The 21,276-nt window shown below is 37.6% G+C and overlaps 1 protein-coding gene across 1 annotated transcript in view; it reads left to right on the top strand.

Annotated features, from left to right (window-relative positions):
• Positions 1-21,276, top strand: part of PARD3B (par-3 family cell polarity regulator beta) — a 1,040,415-nt gene that overhangs the window by 645,024 nt on the left and 374,115 nt on the right. The gene's annotated exons all lie outside the window — the stretch shown is intronic.

The following is a 21,276-nucleotide window of genomic DNA, read 5'->3' as shown; positions in this document are numbered from 1 at the left end:
AAAAACGTGGCCATTTCTTCCTTCTCAAAAAAGAATCATTTTTTTTTTGCCTGTCTTCACAGGGGATTGGGCCTGAGATGACTGTATTCTCTTTCTTTAGACTCATGAATGAGCTCCCTGGAGGTGCCCTAGGAAGTCCACAAGGACTCTGAGGGTCTCCAGGTTCTTTCTCTGCTTTGTGTGAGATACCTTCAGGTCTAAAATCCAAGCTTTTCCTTCATTGCCAAATGACCTACCTTCTATTCCTTTGCCCTTTCTTCAGCATCATTTATTCACATTAGTTGAAAACACTTAAAGCTACTAAGCTAGTAAATACAGCAGTAATCCTTTTCTTGTAAGGGTGCATTATTTGGGGGGAAACTATCCATTTTACTCTTAGAAATGCCACTCCAAACAACAAGAGGGTTATGATTTGTTGGCATCCCTTCGTTTCTGAAACAAAGAAGTCGTTCCCATCACCAAGCATCTCCTGTGTTTATGGGCCAATTATGTTCTCAGCAGTAAGTGGCCTTGATGCCTCATTACTCCCATCATGTTCCAGGACAAGATTATGATTTTTTTTCATTTTCTTCTTTCTCCAGATTCACTAGTGATAACAGCAGGGAAGGTCTAGTTCACAACTCTTAGATGTTTTCTTTTCTGCCCCTCCTAATAAAAAGCCTAAGAGGTTAGATCACTGTGAAAGAAAAGATTTCTGAGGGAGTGATAAATTGCCACACGCTGCTTGTTCCCATGCCTGGTACTTCTTGTCCTTAGCTCTCTTACACATATTAATACTTGAAGATAAAAACCTATTTACATACTGGGATGGGCTTCAAGGTAAGAAGTAGAAGCATTTTTTTTTAGAATGTGTATCAATTTGGTGTTTGAAAACAAATAATAAACTTTCTGGCTTTTTCTGGGAAGTCAAATCTTACTCTAATCTTACTTCATTTCCAAACAAATTGCTGTTAGCCAGTAAGTAAATATTATTGTCACTCTTTTTAAAGGCAAACATTATCTTGGTATATTGGTATAGTATTTTAGGTAAATTTTAATGATATGTTTTTGTGTAGTGTGAAATAAAGATATTAGGAAAGAAGTTACATAAAACATAAAAATTGAAATAATCTTCCAAATTAAAAGAAAAATGTTAAAAATGGCATAATTTTAAAGCTGTCAGTCAGGTTAACTGTAAGGTTCACATGGCAGAGTTATTTTAGCTGGTAATAGAAATAATACTAATGGTCTTCATATCCCGTGAATCAAACTGTTGAAATACATCAGATGTTTTAAATAAGATTTTTGTTACTAATGAACTATTATTACAATATTCACTATTCTTATATTTTAAGTACTTTTATATTCTATCACAACATCATCAAATTTTTCATTGGCTTTCTGTGGAACTGGGGCAAACGCTGAAAACAGCCAGAAAGGTGATAACTTTGGAGCCAAAGTGGCATACGATAAAACACAGTGAAGAGGGCTAACCAGTCACCTCAAATTGTGAGCTCTAGACTTAAATGAGAGCACTCTATAAAACGTTAGAGACAGCACTGAGAAAATAAAAAGCAGCATGAAAGAAAAAGATGCTATTAAGGTCTTGAATTATAATGCTCCTCAAGAACCCATCCCTCCCATGAAGTGCAACTCCTTGTGTGGGCTACACTTGGGTAGAGCATTTTCCCATTAGGCTTTGGTAGTGACGACAGTGAAAGAGAATTAAGGGTCCTTTTGATTCTGGCAACCTGTTCAGTCATTTTTAACATTCACCTACTATAGAACTATAGTCTCCATCTGCTACAGTCTAGACCACTAAGCAAGTGCCAGTTTGGATTGTAATGTGCAACGTGCCCTGATCATTCATACTTATCTCGCCAATGTCAGCTTCTTTTTTGTTTCACCTTTCTATTCCCCAAATCCTTTCTCCTCCCCAAATCCTTTCTCCAGAATTTTCAGGTGAAAAAGTGGTATCTCTTTTGCTAAGAAGAAAGAGTATCTCCCTCTGTCTCTTTTTAGTCATAGAAATGTGGGCCCCTTTCCCACTATCCAAGATCATCAGGAAGTTAAATTAAATTTTATGTGCTGACCTAAATCTATCATCCATCCTCTTATTTAGGATGATATTCAACATTTTAATAAATGCATCTGAGTTAAAATTTCTTCTGAGTCAGCTACTTAGTGTGTAGAGAGCCATTTCATGCCAAGTTCCATCTGTTGGTCTGGCTTGGGTACTTCCCAAATTTGTGACAATATTTTTGGCACCATTTCCTTGGCTTATTCTTTAAATGGTTGATTCCTCAGAGCTCAGATCAAATCAAAGTCTTAGGTAAGATAAATCTTTCTAACATTTTTGGCCCAAAATGTAGTATTCCCTCACCTCTGCTGGAATCAATCCAGTATTCTTGAGATTTCTCTAATAATCTATCTCACAGGCTACGCCTGGCAGTACATTGCATCTCATACCTTGGCAAGGAAAATGGCAGGCTGGTACTCCTGTTTATAATCTTATGGGGTCCTCTTCCACATATAAGAGGTATTAATGTTTATGGGATGGTGAGACCTACCATGGAGAAGTTAGGAGCAAAATGCTTTTTGTTTGGCTCCTTTAAAAAAAAAAAATCATAAGTTTCAGAGAGCTTTGAAAAACCAAAAAACTGTCTTTCACCTTTTTCCCTAACTATCTCACTAATTGAATTCTGACAAAACTCAAATCCTAGCAATGCACAGGGGAAATAACTTCAGCAAAATGTATATTTTAAACAATAAAACCATTTTTTTAAATGACAAATATTCTGAGGAAACATTAGAATCCAGAGAAAAATGACATCAGATTTGCCATAGCCTTTTTTTTTTTACATTATGCTTTAATTTTAGCTATACACAGACTCATAAAGTATGTCCAAGAAGGAGTCCTTTTTTTTCCTATGTACTGAACTGACACTTAAGCCAATAGTTTAATGCTCCTCAGCATTCAGACAGAAAGGACTTATAAATTTTACTTTTTTAAAACATGCCTTCATATTTTTTTGTTTTGATTTATTGCTTAGAATGGTTTTAATATGTATTGACTGTCTACAGAGATCTTTGCTGACCCAGCTCTTTAAGATGATGCAGTACTGAAGAAAGCCAATGATGAGTCCTTCTTTATGAGCTCTGACATATTAATTAGCAAAATGGACTAAAAAGCTTTCCTATTTCTATTTAAATTCCTTATAGTCTCAAACACCTGTCTATATAACTGTAAAACAGGCAAGTCTGTAAAAGTAATGGTTGGCAGTAAGTCCAGACCTTTTCTGAGATGAGTTTATCAATTAATGAGCAAGTATCCATTAACAATCTAGGGGGACATCTCTCCAGCTGAGGTGCCTTGCAGCCACTAAGTATGGTTGGTATCTCAACACATTTTGCTAATGAAGAAGCTGAAGCTCAAGGCATAAGTCCTTGTTCTCCCAGTTGGTGACTCCTAGGGTTAGGATAGAAACCCAGATGCGATGTGGCAGAGCCCATGAATTTGGACACTTTATATTCCACCAGCATGTGCCTAACACCTCACAATCTCAGGAACTGAGAAGAATATAGGAGTAAGACACAGTCTAGTTGGAAGGCATGACACACATATCAAGATATTCTATAAATCATTACTTACCTTTTATAACCTCAACTAGCTAAACCAGGAACACAGTAGGTGTAATTTCTCTATGGTAATTCAGTGAGCAGGAGAAGAACATCAAATCTGATCATTTGTGCCTTTGTTTCTCTGCATGCATGTGCACGTGAATGTGTGGGCCAAGAGATGTATGAAAAAAATATGCATGTGATGAACACATATTATACATAAGTTATAGGAAATGTGCATGTGATACTTGTCTTACAGCAAAGGCTGAGAGCTTAATATGCAAGTTGCTAACTTGACAGAACATACATTCTGCTTTAAATGCATTGTGTGTAGGGACTTCCCGGGCAGTCCAGTGGTTAAGACTCTGCTCTCCTAATGCCGGGGGCACAGGTTCGATCCCTGGTCGGGGAACAAGATCCTGCATGCTACACGGCGTGGCCAAATAAATAAATAAAGAGATGCATTGTGCGTAAACTTCAAATCTAGAATGTTCGAATGTAGCTAAAGAAATTGCTGAATCTTTGCAAAAGAAAAGACAAAACATAAGGTGATTGGATAGTCACTTTAAGAGTAATGGGTTATTAAATGACATTTCATAACTTTTGTTGAGTCTTAGTGTTCCATACTTTTATAGAATATCTAAGTTAAAATATGCATTTAATTTTTGGATCACCAACCATGATCACTTTTCATATCTGAGTCTTCTAATTGAATTACTGTTTTTTAGGACTTTTCATTGTTATTGTTGATGAGGAACTAAAATCATAGAGTAAGTGGCTAGTGGATTTGAACTCTGTTTCTTTCCTCATCAGTTGGTTAAGGTAATACTGCACGGTTATCTATTTGGACAAACATTTTTATTGGGTATTTTCTAAGCTTCTGTCATGTGTTATGTTGGATAACTATAGCTTTAGACACAAAAAAAGTATACATTTCCCACATGCTTCAGCCTTGGTTTACATTTCCATGGGATTCAGGATGTTTTCATTCGAAAAAAATTATGATACATCTAGGATTCTTCCTATAGAAACTTGATTATGAAGCAACCTTAGTGTCTCCTATATTGCAAAATGTTAGTGATTAAGCTATCCTCTAAATTTCAAAGAATCAAATCAAATTAGAAAGAAATATATCGTGAGATAAGGTTATTTACTATTCAAATATGGTGTAGGTGTGTGCATTTCTAAATTTCATGAGTAAATAGATACTACATTTTTTTATAAATCAACTTTCAAAATTATTTCTGTTCCACTCATGTCTATTAAATACCCACTCTGTAACAGGTATTAAGTTTTAAGCGCTGGAGATACAAAGTGACATGTGTCAGAAAGGAAGTGCTTCCATAGCAGCATCTGAAAGATAAATAGAAGTTTGAGGAATAGAAAAGGTCACTGAGCTAACACTTTCCAGGCACATGGAAAGTTGTGAAAACATGAAACTTCATGGTGTGTTCCAGAAACTGTAAACAATTCGACATGGCAGGAGTGCAAAGGGGAGAGTGACATGCTAGGAGGTTAAGCAAGAAGGCAAAGATTAGATCATGGGGAACGCCTACCAAATGAAAGAATGTGAATTTTATCCTACAGGCTCAGAGAATCTAAACAGATTAAAGGAGGGGAGTGGTCAGTTTTATAGTCTAGTGATACCACTCTGGTTGTGGGGACTTGAAAGGATTTTTTTTTTAAAGGCAAGAATAGTTAAAAGACCACTGCAATAGTCCAGATAAGAGATGCTGTGGGCATAAATTTAAGTGATGAAATTAAGGAAAGAAAAGTATGAAGTATTTAGAGAATAAAGCCTTCAATTTTGTTGTTTGTTTGTTTTTTAATCAAACTTAGCGAGTAAGTGAGAGAGAAGATCCAATTTGATTATCAGTGTATCAGTCAACTCTTGCTATAACCATGCTACGTAATAAAACCAACAGTTTAACACTTATTTCTTGATCACGTATCTTCAGGTGGGCTGGGACTTGCCGATCTCAGAAGTGTTTGGCCAGGCTTGGCTCTAACCTGTAGTTCAGGTCCAGGTTTTCTGCCTGTGTCTCTTATCCTCCTTGGGCCAATGGTTTCTTGAGGCAAGTACCTTTGATAACAACAGTGATAAGATGAAAATAGAGTAGACAGAGAGGGAACCCATAAGCTATGTGGCAGTGTTCATGTATTAATGATGTGAGAGTGAAGGTGATAGAAGGAATGATAAGAGGAGTAGAAGGAAGTGTGGCAGGATAGCGTTAGCTCTGAAAGAGTCAGGATTTTATATAAGGGTAGAGAAACAATGTACCTGAACATGGAAATGTAAAATAAGGAGATAGCTGAGCCCCCTCCCAACCCTGGGAAAGAACAACTTCAAATGAGAGGGCTGCAGGAGAAGCAGATTTCTTGGTGGAGAGCTAGATTTCAATGAAGGCTAAAAGGAAGGGGAATTTTCAGAGAAGGGGTTGGAAGTGAACAGCATTTTGTCAACCATGGGAGGATAGGGGAGATTCGAGGAGGCAAGGTGGAGGATTCTGGGCTGGAGGGCAGAGTGGGATGGTGAGTCACAGGGAGATGGACAGAGTGGTGTAAGGCTACAGCACAGGAAGGAGTAGATGACCAAAGGGCTCACACCTTGGGAAATGACTAAGGGTGTCAGGAGTGATGCACCTAGTTTGTTTGGATGGCTTTGCAGTTGCCAAGAGAATCAGTCCTCACTCTTCGGTAAATAGAAAAAAGGCTTGGGCCAGTTATGACTCAGTGGTGGCCTGGATGAATTATTTTTTGTAAAGAGATCCTGTCTCTGAAGGATGAGGAGATGAAGATTTTCCAGGAGGAAATGGTCCCAGGGTTACAAGTTTTGAGAAGATGCTTAAATTTTACTGGGTTTGGAAACCGAGAAATGGCCATGGGTAATCATTTCTGCTGGACAGGAAACAGAAGAGCAGGATCAAAAGGAAGTGGCTTGAGGAGGAATGGGAGGTGGAAACAAGGATAGATGATCTTTCCGGAAGCTTAATATTAAGAGAAGAAAAGAGAGATGTATGTAGAGAAGAGAAGTTGTCTTTTGTTGGTGGTGGTATTCTATTTCATGTTAATGAGAAACACAGGACCAAGTTTGTTGACTGAGAAGAAAGAGACATTTGTAAGAGAATGGAGAACGAGGAAAGAGGACTTTTTAAAGGGATATGATTAAGGGTATAGTTTTATAGCAGTTGGCTTTGAAGAGGATGAGCCAAGATTGAAGGGAAAGTGGCAGGGCTGCATGTAGTACAGATAAATTTGTAGGTAGAGGGGGTAAGAAATTAAGGTTTCAATTTTCTTGATGATGTCAAAGTCTGTACATAATGTCATTGTACGGTTGATCAATAGGCTGGTCAAGAAAATAAGAAACACTGTAGATAATAGGTAGCCCATGTTGGAACGTGTTTAAGTCATTGAAGCAAAATTGGATGGGATACTACAAAACAATATATTTACACCTGCACATGCACGTAGTCACTGCATTCAAGGGTTGAGTTGCAAATGAGCTACAGTTTTCGCCTGAACAAAATGTTCTTATCTTTTGCAGTTATATTTTCAATTCTCTATTTATGGTGAAATTATAGTAAGTTAGGACTAAGTGGATAGTTATATATGTCTAATACAACCAACTTATTTTAAAGAGTAGATTGATACCTAGACAGGGAAAATCACCCCCCACCAAAGGCCCAGCTGGTCAGACCTGTTGACTTCTACTTCAGCAACCTCTTGCTTTGTGAATTCAAACACCATTGCTACCAGTTTTGCCTGATTTAATAACCTAAACTATCATTAAAATGTTCAAAATTTCCCCAAACCCAGCATGGATAACAGAAAGAATAATTTAGCACAGCTCTGGTCTTTTGTCTTTTCAGCTTCTCTCATTGAAACCCACCAGAATTGAATAAGCTTCTATATACAAAAAGTATGTACTTTGTTCAAAGTTTATTACAGACTTTGTCACAAAGTCTGTATCTGTTTATGGTTGCTATTCATTATAGTTTATATTTTTATTATGGTGTTTATTTATTTTTCCCCTAAATATAAATGTACAGGACAAATTATTCTATTCTGAGCTCCAATAGACATTTGTTGATATGGTGTATTTGGTACATACTTTTCCCCTATGCCCTTATATATTGATATTGATATTACAAATTTCTCAGCAATGAAATTTGTTATTATCCTGTCTCATAATTCAGAACTCAACAGCTTATCTTTGGAGATAAAATTTATTGTGCTTAAGTGTGCATTGATTTAGAAAATGTATAGTTTCTAAAGTTTTAACTGTTTGAACAAAGTAAAAATAATTTTATAAAGAGACGAGCCTATTTCTATATATGTCAAATTCTTCAAATGTGGCTGAACGCTCTCAAACTTCACCATCCATGGGGAATATGTGTCTTGTACATTTGGAAAACAGTGGTTTGGAACTGACAATTCTAATAGCGTTTCTAAATGCCAGAGTGAACATCTACAGTGAAAAATATTATTAAATGACTACATGATGGTTGATAAGTACAAAGTGAATGTTTGACATTAAAACTTTTCTGTAGGCTGAGCTATCTGTACTCAGCTTTGGACTAGCTGTGCAACTGGAGAGGGACAACAGTAGGAGCCACAGAAAACAGTGAGTGACTTAAAAATTACACAGAAACGCCATCATCAGTCAGAATATTATTGTATGGACTTGAATGTATCATGGGTAAAAACAAATTACATTCTCAAAAGCATAATAACTATAAATGTTAAGCTGTGAGCACCAATTCTGTCCTCTTTCCTTTGTATTTAGCTTTAGGATCTCCTAAGTAAACTTCTTGCAATGAAACTATTTCAGTAAAATTGTTGGACTCTATACCTACTAACTTTTTTTTTTTAATTTATTTATTTAATTTATTTATTTTTGGTTGCGTTGGGTCTTAGTTGCTATGCGCGGGCTTTCTCTAGTTGCGGTGAGCGGGGGCTACTCTTCGTTGCGGTGCGCAGGCTTCTCATTGCGGTGGCTTCTCTTTTTGCGGAGCAAGGGCTCTAGATGCTCAGGCTCAGTAGTTGTGGCTCATGGGCTTACTTGCTCTGCGGCATGTGGGATCTTCCTGGACCAGGACTCGAACCCGTGTCCCCAGCATTGGCAGGCGGATTCTTAACCACTGCACCACCTAGTAGGAAGCCCCCTACTAGCTTTAAATGATGGCAGCCCTATATCAAGAGTAGATTTGGCAGGGGCTACAAAGCTTTTCGGTTCCTATGTAATTATTTTAGAAAGGTTTACATTGACACCTGGAATTTTAAATCACTCTTCTAAGGAAAGTATTTTATGTGTAAATGTGTTGTGGAGAGAAAAAAACGGAGACACTCTGATTCCAATGACCCAGAGAGGTTATAGCTCCCTGCTTGCAGGACCTTTTATTTTAAACTTCTATGGATAATCTAGTTGCCAGTGTTAAGTGATTGGCTGTTTAGACATTCCAGCAGTGTTTTACTTCTGAACTTTTCTCACCAGAATATCAGCCGACATATGATATTGGAAGGACAAGTTTGGAATCTTACTCAGCCATAAAAAGAAACGAAATTGAGCTGTTTGTAATGAGGTGAATGGACCTAGAGTCTGTCATACAGAGTGAAGTAAGTCAGAAAGAGAAAGACAAATACCGTATGCTAACACATATACATGGAATTTAAAAAAAAAAAATGTCATGAAGAACGTAGGGGTAAGACAGGAATAAAGACACAGACCTACTAGAGAATGGACTTGAGGATATGGGGGGCGGAAGGGTGAGCTGTGACAAAGTGAGAGAGTGGCATGGACATATATACGCTACCAAACGTAAAGTAGATAGCTAGTGGGAAGCAGCCGCATAGCACAGGGAGATCAGCTCGGTGCTTTGTGACCACCTAGAGGGGTGGGATAGGGAGGGTGGGAGGGAGGGAGGCGCAAGAGGGAAGAGATATGGGAACATAGGTATATGTATAAGTGATTCACTTTGTTATAAAGCAGAAACGAACACACCATTGTAAAGCTATTATACTCCAATAAAGATGTAAAAAAAACAAAAAAAAAACCCAGCCTGAGACACCTGAAGATCAGCTTTTACATAATAAATGCCCAATCTGTGTTGAATAACATAAAATATGTTAAAGCATAAATTTTGTTTGTTTAATATCTGATAAAGGTATAACAATGCCAACTAATGGTGAGAAATATTTTAGAATATATTGGCTTTGATAATGTCGGTGTGACTTTACACAACTTGTGTTTGTGTACACACATATGAGTTCCATAAGTGAATGCTGGGTTGAGGCGGGGGAAGCATTAAAAGACTAGTATATTTCAAGAAGGGTTTTGCCTACTTAAAAAAAATGTTCATTTGTTCCTGTATTTAGGCTCTATCGACAGGGATAAATTTCAGTACCTTTAACAAGTCATACCATGCCCTCTATCACCTTGTCTTGATCTGCCCTTGCAGCCTGTCTCATGCCACTGTCACCCTCCACCCCACCCCATCCCTGCCTCATCACACTTGTTCCCAATTCACAGAGCTACTCACCACTGCTGTCTGACCATATCTTATTCTTTCATGCCTCAGAGCCCCAGCGGAACTCTTTGAAGGCCCACCTCCCTGAAAAACCCTCTCCAGCTTCCTCAGACCAAGGTTTAACTTCAGGTGTCTCCAGGCTCTGGTTTTATACTTTTTAACTTCTCTCACCCTTTCCTGCCCTAGCTCACACTTCTGCTCTAGAGCCAGTTAACCCCCAAGGACCCGCACAGGCTGCTTCTCAAATCTCCTTTGATCAATAGTCATGACTCCCTTAGACCATTAATAATCCCAAGGCCTACCTTTTCCTCATATAGGCAGGAGAACTCTGTTATCTACTGAATGAAAGGGCAGGAACCAGTGTTAACTCTTTTATTAAACCAGTATTTATTGAATGCTTACTGTGTGCCAGACCCTGGACCAGGTACCACAAATACAAGGTTGTGTAGACTGTGGATTCTGCCCCTAAGGTATTCACAGTTCAGTAGCAACAGTAGGAATGCAAACACTGAAACTACCATGTGCTTACACATAAATGCAAATACATAGAAAAAGTAACAGTGGCTACCTTACTTAGAGGAAGAAGATGAGGTTGGGGGTCAAGGGGGACTTTTGCTTTATCTGTAGTATTTGAATTTTTATGTTGAGACTATATTTATGTGCAGTTTGAGTAATGAAAAACTTTATGGGTTTAAAAAAGTAAAAACTTTTCAAACATACTAAAATTTCACATGCTGAATCTAATCATTGAAATGTTGTACACATGAGATGATTTAGCATGGGGACCGGCACAGAATATGCACAGAAGAACCACAGGAAAAGGGATAGTTTCTGGGAAGGAGATGAGAGGCTGAATCCCAGAGTCACGCTGGGAACCTATTTGGGGCCCAAAAGTATTTCGGGAGGAAGGGAATAGAGAGAAGCTTAACCATGAGATACCTCATTTATGGGTTGCTGGAAAATGTGCCAGTGAAAAACATATTTGGGGAATGTTAAACTCCCCTGTCAGTTTTTGGTATCCTAGACGGCAGGAACGTAGTCTTTGAAATTTATTCAGTAAGGCACCCACTTCATGCTTTTTAGAGGTTCATGGTGCCCGACTGTGTCCAATAAAAGCAGAATTATAATGAGGGCTTGTGATGAATATGTAAAAGTTAAAGAGAAAACTTAAAGCAACCTAGATTACTTCTTCTTGCTAAAATAAGCAAATGCAAATTCATTAACACTCTGTTGATAATTAGAAACCACACACACACACAAAACCACTTACAAATTCCACCCCATCAAAATAGAACAAAGCTGTTGAAAGTAACCTTTTGAATAAAAACCCTCTTATTAACTAATCCTTCTTTTGTAAATGTGCACATGCCTTTTCAACCGGGAAAACCACAACTGCAAAGAAAGAGGGAGGAAAAAAGTAGATAGTTTTGTGAAGGATCATGATATTGCCATCCGGGAGTTGTCAGAGGTATTTAGAAATGTTGGTGTCAAACTGGTGCTGGAGGCCTTTTACTTGTTATACTCAGAGAAAATGTTACTATCGGTTGGTCTAGTGACCTAGCGGTTGATGAACTATTTTAAGTGATGTATATGGACAAACACTTCTTCTTTTTCAAAAGTATGCATCTATAGTAACGTGTATTCGTAAAGTACTATTTTTCTATTTATAATAGGGCTACATTTTTAAAACTAAAATATTAGTGGAAAAAGTATGAGATTTTAAATAATATTAGGAAACAACAGTATAAAATGATTTGTGAACCTGGCAAATTATCCTGAAGTCCTATGACACAGTTTGCTGAGGTCTGGGAAACAGTGATGAATTCTGTACGTTTCCATCAGCATGTCCACCGTTTCCATCATTGTGCTTTTTTGCAAGGCTCAGAAGATCTTGGTTTGAGAAAAGTACGTGCACCCTGAGGCTTTGGGCTATATAATACCCACTCTCTGGGCCCCATTTTCTGTCCATGGACTGATGCCTTCAATTCTGGTTGAACACTGGCTCCTTCAGCAAAGAAATGTCCAAATCTTCAACTGTTTCTTACTATGAATTTCTCTCCATCAAGTTTAACTTGAGTTATATTTTGAAGTACATGCCTCTAACAGGCCATCTTCATCAGAGAAGGAAACATAACAGATACCATGGTGCCCTTCTGTGTGAGCCTGGAAAAGCAGTCTCTTACAAATGCAGAGTCAGTCTTCATTTTTCACCTTTCTTTACCTACCCCATTAATCCAGTAGGAGATCAGGTTTGTCCCACAGGAACACAACCCAAAGCTTTCCTGCCTACCCTTGCCCATGCCACCATCACCTCATACCTTCAGGAGCCTCCTAACTCCCATACTCTCTGCCATTCCATTCTCCCCACAAGAGCCAAAGGGATCTCTGGCAAACATGACACAAATCATGTCCTCAAATGCTTACAATCCTCCGATGGCTTCCCACCATTCATAGAAAATAATCCACATTTCTGACCACAAGCCCCAAGGCCAGCCTCATCTCCCTGCTTGCCTTGCTTACTTTGTTCCCACTGCTCCTCTCCTTCAGGACACTTGGCCTGGGTTGCCTGCTTTCTGTGTTCAGCAGGCCAACTTGTTCTCTTCTGCGGCCCTTTGCACATGCCTTCCCTCTGCTCAGAATGATCTCCCTCCCCTTCACATGGCTGACTCCTTCTGACTCAGTTCTTAGGTCAAGTGTTCTTTCTTCAGATATACCTTCCCTGACCACCCCATCTAAAAGAGGCAGAATAAGTCAGTTTCTGTCACTTCGTCTGTTCGCTTCCCAATAGCACTTATCACAGTCTGTGGTGTGTGTGTGTGTACGTGTGTGCGTTTAACACACTGTCTGTCTCCTCACCTACAGAACGTGAGCTGCACACAGGCAGAGGCCTTGGGCCCCAGTGCAGGAGCAGTATCTGGCACAGAGTAGGCATCCTTTGCTCAATATTTGCTAAGTCTTTTGCTTGTATGTCTTTTTGCATATTTTTACTTTCAAACTCCCCATGTCTTTATGTTTTATATGTGTGTCTTGTCTTACAATTTTTTTGTGTGTGTGTTCGTTCTGACAATCTGAATTGTAACTGGGAATTTGGCACATTTGCACGTATTGAGATTACTAGCGTATTTAGATTTATGTTTATCATATTATTTTATACATGAGTCACTTCTTGTCCTCTTAGAATGAATTCCTGTTTCATTTGGGGTTTTTTTTGTTTTCTTGTTTTTTTTTTATTTTTGGCTGTGTTGGGTCTTCGTTGCTGTGCCCAGGTTTTCTCTGGTTACGGCGAGTGGGGGCTACTCTTCATTGCGGTGCGCAGGCTTCTCATTCCAGTGGCTTCTCTTGTTGTGGAGCACAGGCTCTAGGCACAGGGACTTCAGTAGTTGTGGCACGCAGGCTCAGCAGTTGTGGCTCCCAGCCTCTAGAGCACAGGCTCAGTAGCTGTGGCTCACGGGCTCTAGAGCACAGATTCAGTAGTTGTGGTTCATGAGCTTAGTTGCTCCGCGGCATGTGAGATCTTCCCAGACCAGGGCTTGAACCCAGGTCCCCTGCATTGGCAGGCAGATTCTTAACTACTGCGCCACCAGGGAAGCCCTTCATTTTGTTTTTAAACCCACGTTTTTCTTATATTAATTTGAAAATTATACACTTCACTTTTATCATGCATACTTAATAAAATCTAAAATTAGTTCATACTTAATCCTTTTCCCAAACAATATAAGGAACTTAGAATACTTTTGCTCTCCTTACCCCCTCCCAACTTCTATACTGTGTTCCGTGTTTTTCTTTCTTATTTTTTGATTCACATATTATATATTAATTTTAATGTTTTCTGTATCTATTATTTTTTCAAACTCACCTGTGTATTTACCAATTTCTTTTCTTACCATTCTTTCTTATACCTCAGATCTTCCTTCTGGGATCATTTTCCTTCTTTCTGAAGTATGCTCTTCAGACATTCCTTTAATGATGGTCTATTGATTATACTCTGTTGTTTATCAGGAAACATCTTGTTCTGACAGCTAGTTTTGTTGAGTATACAGTGTTATGCTGGCAACACATTGAAGGTGCTTTTTCTACTGTCTTCTGGCTTCTACTGTGAAAAGTCAGCCATTGGTTTAATTGGCCTCTCTGTACCCAGTGATCAGTTTTTTCTCTGGACACTTTTAAATTCTCTTTGTCTTTGATGTTTAATTTCACTACCATCTAGGTCTTGCTGTAGGTTTCTTTATATTATCTTTCTTTGTATATAATGTGTCTCCTATGGCTGTATCATAATGTTTTCCATCACTTCTGGGAAATTATAAATTATAAATGTTAATGTGCGTCTTCCCCAGTGGAACTCTTATTAGATGTCTGTTAGACCTCACTCTTCAGCCATGTCTCCTAGACACTCTTTCATACTTTTCTGTCGCCTTGATTCTGTATTTCATTCTGAGTAATTTCTCCAGGTCTGTCTTCTAATTGCAATTTTGTATCTACATATCTTTCATGTTTCTGCTGATTCTCATCCACGGTGACTTTTTCTTGGTGGATTTGGTCATTTCTCTTTAGGATGTCATACTTGGTTGGATTTAATGTGTGAGCATTTGGGGGAGCCTGATTTGCATGTGCTTTTCTCCACAGAAGATTTAGATTTGCTGCTTCTGGGGTACAAGCAGAGTACCACTAACCTGGAACCACTTTCATATAATTTCTTGGCTGACAGCTTAATTAATTGAGAGAAAAATAAACTTGATTTAATACCTCCAAGAGGACAGTTGTCCTGTGGTTGAAAATTCTCAAAGAGACATGAAGATTGTCTTTTTGTGGGTTGTTTTGTTCTGTTTTCATTATTATTTTTCCTTTCTAGAACCAGAGTAAAGAGAGATTTTCTTGAACTCGCTTTGCTGAGGGAAGTGTATTTGATCGTTGAGGTTTCTTAGCCTACCCTTTGACTAAGGTTGTAGGTCCTATTGAGGGTTGCTTTGCTTCAGGATCTCCCTTAATTTCCTATGAGCTAAGCAGTGCATTTAAACGTATATTTGTTTTAATTTATCCAGGATCTATTTGTATTTTATTATCGGGATTTTGAGAATTAATACATAGCTGGAAGCAGAAGTCTCTAGTCTAATAATTGCTGACTGAATGAATGGATGAAAGAATGAATGATTATCCTTCGTAAATGGCTGAGTTCAAATAAACCATTGGGCTCAGTGCAGATTAAAGCACATGTTCACCCAGACATGGTTTTATCTCACTGAGTCTGGATTACTTTTGACAAAATACTCTTTAGAAGTATATGGAAAGCCACGTGACATAGGAACAAAGCTGGGAATGATGTCCATAATATGCTGAGAAAGTCTGAAATGGAAACTTCCCTTCATAAGAAACCACATAGTAAAAAGTAGTTTCCGGCTATGATTTATGACACCGTCTAGAGATTATTAGAATGATTCATTGTTATAGGAAGAAATAAAATAGGGTTTACAAAGGAGCTCTTGTCGGATTATGATTTGCCTTGTCGTGAGGTTGGGAAGAAGAGGCTCATCAGGCTGTTTGTTGTCGCTGCCTATGTGGGCCATGGATCAGATGCCGATTAGAATTGTTTTCTGGACTCCTAGAACACCCTCCAGAGTGAATTCCTTGTCGTGACCACACCCAAAGAGTAGTTTATGAGAAGGCTGTTTGATAGGTCCTTTAGGTACCAAAACAAATCAAAACCAGTCCTGTTCATTCCAACAAAAGCCGTCCTTCCATACGTTCTCCTTTTTGCATCAAATGCTCTTTGGTTTTTCTCTTTCTGAAGTCCAGAAATTCTGATACTTTTATAGAATTTTTGTGCAACTTCTCATTTATGCAAGATATGTTACCATAGAATAGGTGCTGAGACTGGGCAAAGGAACAACATGAGAATTTGGATGATGTCAGCTTATAGTCCTGTAACTGAAGAGCTTATCTCTGCTGTTAGCGTCTACTAGGATTAAGGAAACCCCCTTAGTTCTCTGGAATGAAAATACCAGCTTGGTAAGCATTAGTACAATAGATGATGTGCTTGTTGCCTGTCGTGGATGAAGAAATCAGTAGGCTTTTGTTTTTCTTCTTCTTTCTCTGTGCCATTTCATCCTTTGTTTCTATGAATTAGAATTTCTGGGTATGGCATCCAGGGCTGACACTGCACACACAATACCCTTGGCTCCAAGGAGGTCGTGAATTTGGATCGTTTCCCAGATTATACATCTGCCCCTGTAGCTTGCGTTTCAGAGCGTGTGGCTGTGGCAGAGGGGGCATATTAGAAATTGTCCCTGCATTGCTTCTGAAGTGTAAGAAAGAGGAAGCACCTTTTCATCCGGTCATGAAGTTGTTACTTGAGTGTTAAAACGGTATGGGTAAAACTGTTTTCTTGTGAATTCCCTTCAGTAAGTTAAAATGCATTCAGTGTGTTGCTGTCACAGAATTCATACAAAGTACTATATGGTAGAAACACACAACACAAAAAACCCTGAATTTTGTTAAGGAATTCATATGTCATGTGAAATGTGTACAGCAATGCCTATGAGAAGGAACAACTTGAAACGATCCATTTATTGCTTTACATTGTATTCATTTCTCAAGTGCTAACACATAATTTTTCTTAAAATATTTATGTCTTCATTCACTGCAAGTATTCATTGGAGTAGTATGTTTATTTCCAGGGATATCAGCCATTAGGGCTTCTTTTGAAATTGTGAAAATTTAAGATTCTGCAAACTAGGTATAGAATGCTACCAAAAGGCAATTTAGGGCTAATTTGAGGCCCAAGGTAACCGGTGAGCTGCTGTGAGGATAATGCTTTGTGGATCTGGAGAAAGAAATAACAAAAGTAAAAAGGTAAAGAGGTGAATGTTAGCGGAGATGTATCATTCTCTCTCCTCAGCTAATCAGTCACTTGTGTTCTGAATGTATCCCCAGCTGTTTCTTCCAAGGCCTTCTCCAATCAATGAATGGCTTTCTCTTCCATCTTCATATTCTTCTGCATCTTTGGCTCCTTCCTTTCACCCAAGGAGGAATAATCTAGGTGAGAAAGAAATAGTGAGTGGAAATGGTGGGAGTATATAGAAGCAGGGAGTAACAGAAGGAAGGGGAGTCTAAGCAAAAGCAATGGATAGTAGTAAGTACAAATGGGAACTATGTCTTAGAAGTTGGTTTTCCTTGCTAAGGTATCTCACATGATCACTTAAGTAGCAGACAGATTGACCATGTTAAAACAAAACCTGGACCATGTCATTTTTCTTCTTTGAAGCCTTCATTATGGATCAGCTAAATAACCAAACATAAAAAGAAAAGAGGACCTCCACCTGTACCTTACATTAGATAAGAAATTTATTCAGAATGATTCGTAAATCTAAATGTAAAAGCTAAAACTTTAAAGCTTCTAGAAAAAAATAGGAGAAATTTTAGTGATAGTTGATTAAGTAGTACATCTTTTAGGACCAGCTAGACTGAGTTATTTTAAGTAAGCAGTAATGAGAGGTTGAAGACGATTGTTAAAGAGAATAGGAGAATTGATAAATGTGTTATAAAAGATGTTGCAGATATAGGGTATATAGGACTTGACAATTTCCTGTATTTGGGGACAAGAGATGGGGGGGACTCAAAACTTACCTGAGACTTTTAGGCTGGAAGATCAGCAGGAAGGTGGTGCCTTGGACCAAATGAAAGGAACCATGAAGAAAAGCCAAATTATGAGGAAGAGGCATTTGAAAATACTAGTCTGGAACTCAAGAAAGAGGTCAAGGTTAGCAATACAGATTTAGAAGTCATCTGCAGAGAGGAGATATTGAATCTTGGATTTGTCCACAAGATTGCACAGATTAAATTAAGTAATAATTCTTTAAAAGAGTTAGTAGCCATTAATTCATTTGGTTAACTAAAAGCTTAAAATGAAGGCAAAGGCAGTTACTAGGGTTAACGATCAGTCTCATTTTTGCTATTATCATGTTCAATAGCTTGAAACGACTAGGATTTTTCTCTGAAAATTAGCAGCTGTATGGAAGTGCAAAATTTCTAGCAGTCACAAATTCCATATCAAGTTAAATCAATTTATATATTTATGTTCTTAAGGGATCTTAAACACACAAATGAGATTTTTGTTCAAGTTTTTAAATATTAGGTGGATATGAGTGCATAGAAGTCATTATGCAATGAAATTTGCACTGATTTTGCCCATATAGTCTTGGGGTTTCTTTTAAAATGCAATTTTTTGCTTGTTTATCATATTAGTTGTTTAATTACTTAAAATTAATTAAAAATACTGTTTTACACACATACATAAAATGTGAAGGTTTGCAAAGAGTGACTATTATATCTATAGTTAATTAGTAATTCATATTGCCCACATATAAAATCATATATTTTAATTTGCATTGTCTCTATGCTTGTGTTTGCTGATATTAATGCTGCAGTTTTCACAAAAATTGCTCTAAGCTTTACTGTCCTCAGAACAAACAGGGAAAAAATATCAACACTGAAACTGGATGGAGGTAGCACCAATGACTTACTCCAAGATGAATTAATATTTCCTTTTTCTTAGGCTTAGACAAAGAAAAGACTTCCAAGGATAAAAATAAAATGCCTATGTACACGGCGGCCTTTGAGGACTATTGGAGTGGTGTATAGAATAGATGCACTTTCAAGAGTCAAAATCTGATGTTCAGTGTCTAAATGTTAGAAACAATCTGGAATATTTACTTTTAAAATTATGTGTAGGGCTCTGCAGCTTTTTCTTCATTGAATTTTGATGTGCTGACATAACGATGACAGTGTTTTTCTACCTACAAGTGGGATAATTTCTTATATGTGGGGATTAGGATGGAATCTCAGGTGCTTTTTGATATGCTACTTTCAGTATTGCTACTGACATATTGAGACTTCACAGAAAAGAGACTGAACGCAGTGTAGTGATGTAGATGTCACTTTTCATTGTTTTATTCTCAGAAATGAGAAAAACTCTCCTCTTCCAGAAAACATTGATAGTAAGGAATATTTTTTATTTTTTAAATTAATATTCAGTGCTCTTTTTAAAACTTGATATTCATTGATTACAGTAGTTTCAAGTCACATGCTAGTATAGAAAATTGAGATATGCAAATCTTTAGATTTTTCAGAAGTGAATTTTATCAGACACATATTTATTAAATTAAACAACCTATCAACTAGAGCCTAGAAATTCTCTGTTCATACAGATTTTTATCATCTTGGAACTTGGCTGGGACATAAAATGTAAATCTTGAGAGAAGTGCTTTTGATTTTTATTAAAAGTAACTTGCACATCATATAAGGCATCAATCAGAAGACTCATTAGGAACATCATACCAAAACATTAAAATGTTTCTTCTACTAAGATCATACCACTGTATCTTTGAAATACTTAGCTTCTGATCTGAATATGCTTTGCCTTTTAGACTTCCATTTGAAGGAAGGAAAAGTAAATTTTGATTAAATATCTATTGATTTACTGTCTCCTAAACCCACCAGATAGAGTTTGTCTAAGACTAAAATGCAGTTACCTCTAGAGTAAACTTTGGCATATGAAATGGAATTTGGAAACTGTTTAACTAGACACGGAGAATTCAATCAATTTATAACAAAAGTAAGGTGAACACGATCTTATGTCATTCAAGATGCAGTGGTATTTTAAGGAGGGAAAAATAAATTTAAAAGAAATTTAGTTTTGTAGCTCATAACTTCATGCAACATTGTAGATCAAAAATACAATTATTGGAGTCTTTGTTGGTGTCGTAAGCAACTGTTGCTTAGTGATTTCCCTGGAGGCACATGTGCTAGCATCCAACGCTGAGAGAGAGTTAGGTCAGGGGAAGTACTTAGCATAGCACCTAGAACATACTAAGTATTAAGTAAATGTTAACAAGTACTATGATTTTTGTTGCTATTTTCTTTACCAGTCTGTGTCTCTCTTTACCTTTCTCCCTTCACTCTGATTTCAAAAAGCATGATTTTGGCTTCACTAGATTTGAACTACTGATTCTATTTTTTTGACAATAAAAGGATTCTTTTCAGTATCTTGTCCTGTGTCAGCCATCCTTGAGGAAAGAGGAAGAGGTGGGGGATGGTGAGGGTCTCCTTGTGGACTTCTCCTGCACATGTAGTTTTCAGAGTCAGGTTGAAGGGATATAAGTGATTTTCAGTGAGACATGCCACTTTTCAGACTTGTTATTGAATAACTCTTTCAGTCCAGGCTATTAGGAGCATTTTCAACAAAAAGAATCCCATCTTCAATCTTAATGATACTAAAGGAAAAGTAGGAAAAAGGGCATTTCTCTGACAAGATTTAGAATATCTTCAGTTATTTTCCCAGAGGTTTTTGCTAAAATCGAAGCTAATCTAGCTCATTTTGAAATTTTACTAATGCATACCTTGGATTTTTAAAGATGAGAATTCACTCTAAGTTCCCTTTTCGTATTTTTCTTTGATAGTCCCAATAATATTTCTCTATTTCAGCCACCACTGATAACAGAACTTCTTTAACATTTTACACTCATACAAATTATGACATCAAGTAGTAATTCTTCCTGTGCCTGATACTGCATGAAATACTGTGAGAATCCAAAAGAAGTAAAAGGCATAGGGAGCAGACAAGTTTTCAAAGAAGGTAAAACTTATACACATGAAACAATTAAGAACAAGTGAACTCTGAAATAGAAAGTGCCAGATTGTGTGACACAGACAATAGGGCAGCAGGGCTTAGAGATGGGCAAGATTAGAGTGGGCTGTATTTATCAAGGAAGGATTTGGCCTGAGCTTTGAATGATTGGTTGGATTTGGATCACGATAGAAAAGAGGAGAAGGCATTCCAGGCAGCAGGGAAAGCAAAAGCAAGCTCAGAAGCAGAAATGTCACGCAAATGTCATCGTATGCCCTAATTTTAATGATCCCGCAGTCCTAGGAAGTGACTTTGATCTCCTTGTAATTTACATCAGCAGCAAAATATTCCAGTTTAGTAGCTGACTTCATTAGAGAGAAGGAAGATTGAAGAGTGAATACTGAATAAATCTATTTAACAAGTAATTATAGTAAATAAAAATATGAATAAGCTGAAGTTTTAGTTTCTAGCAATTCCAAGCATGTTCTTTAGTCCCTGGCTTGGTTTTAAGAGGACAGATTTCCTAGGGCA

The sequence above is a fragment of the Delphinapterus leucas genome, chromosome 8, assembly GCF_059928025.1.
Source record: "Delphinapterus leucas isolate spDelLeu-1000000601 "Yukka" chromosome 8, BTC_Dleu_Yukka2, whole genome shotgun sequence".
NCBI classification, from domain to species: domain Eukaryota; kingdom Metazoa; phylum Chordata; class Mammalia; order Artiodactyla; family Monodontidae; genus Delphinapterus; species Delphinapterus leucas.
This window is presented reverse-complemented; position numbering and strand designations above follow the sequence as displayed.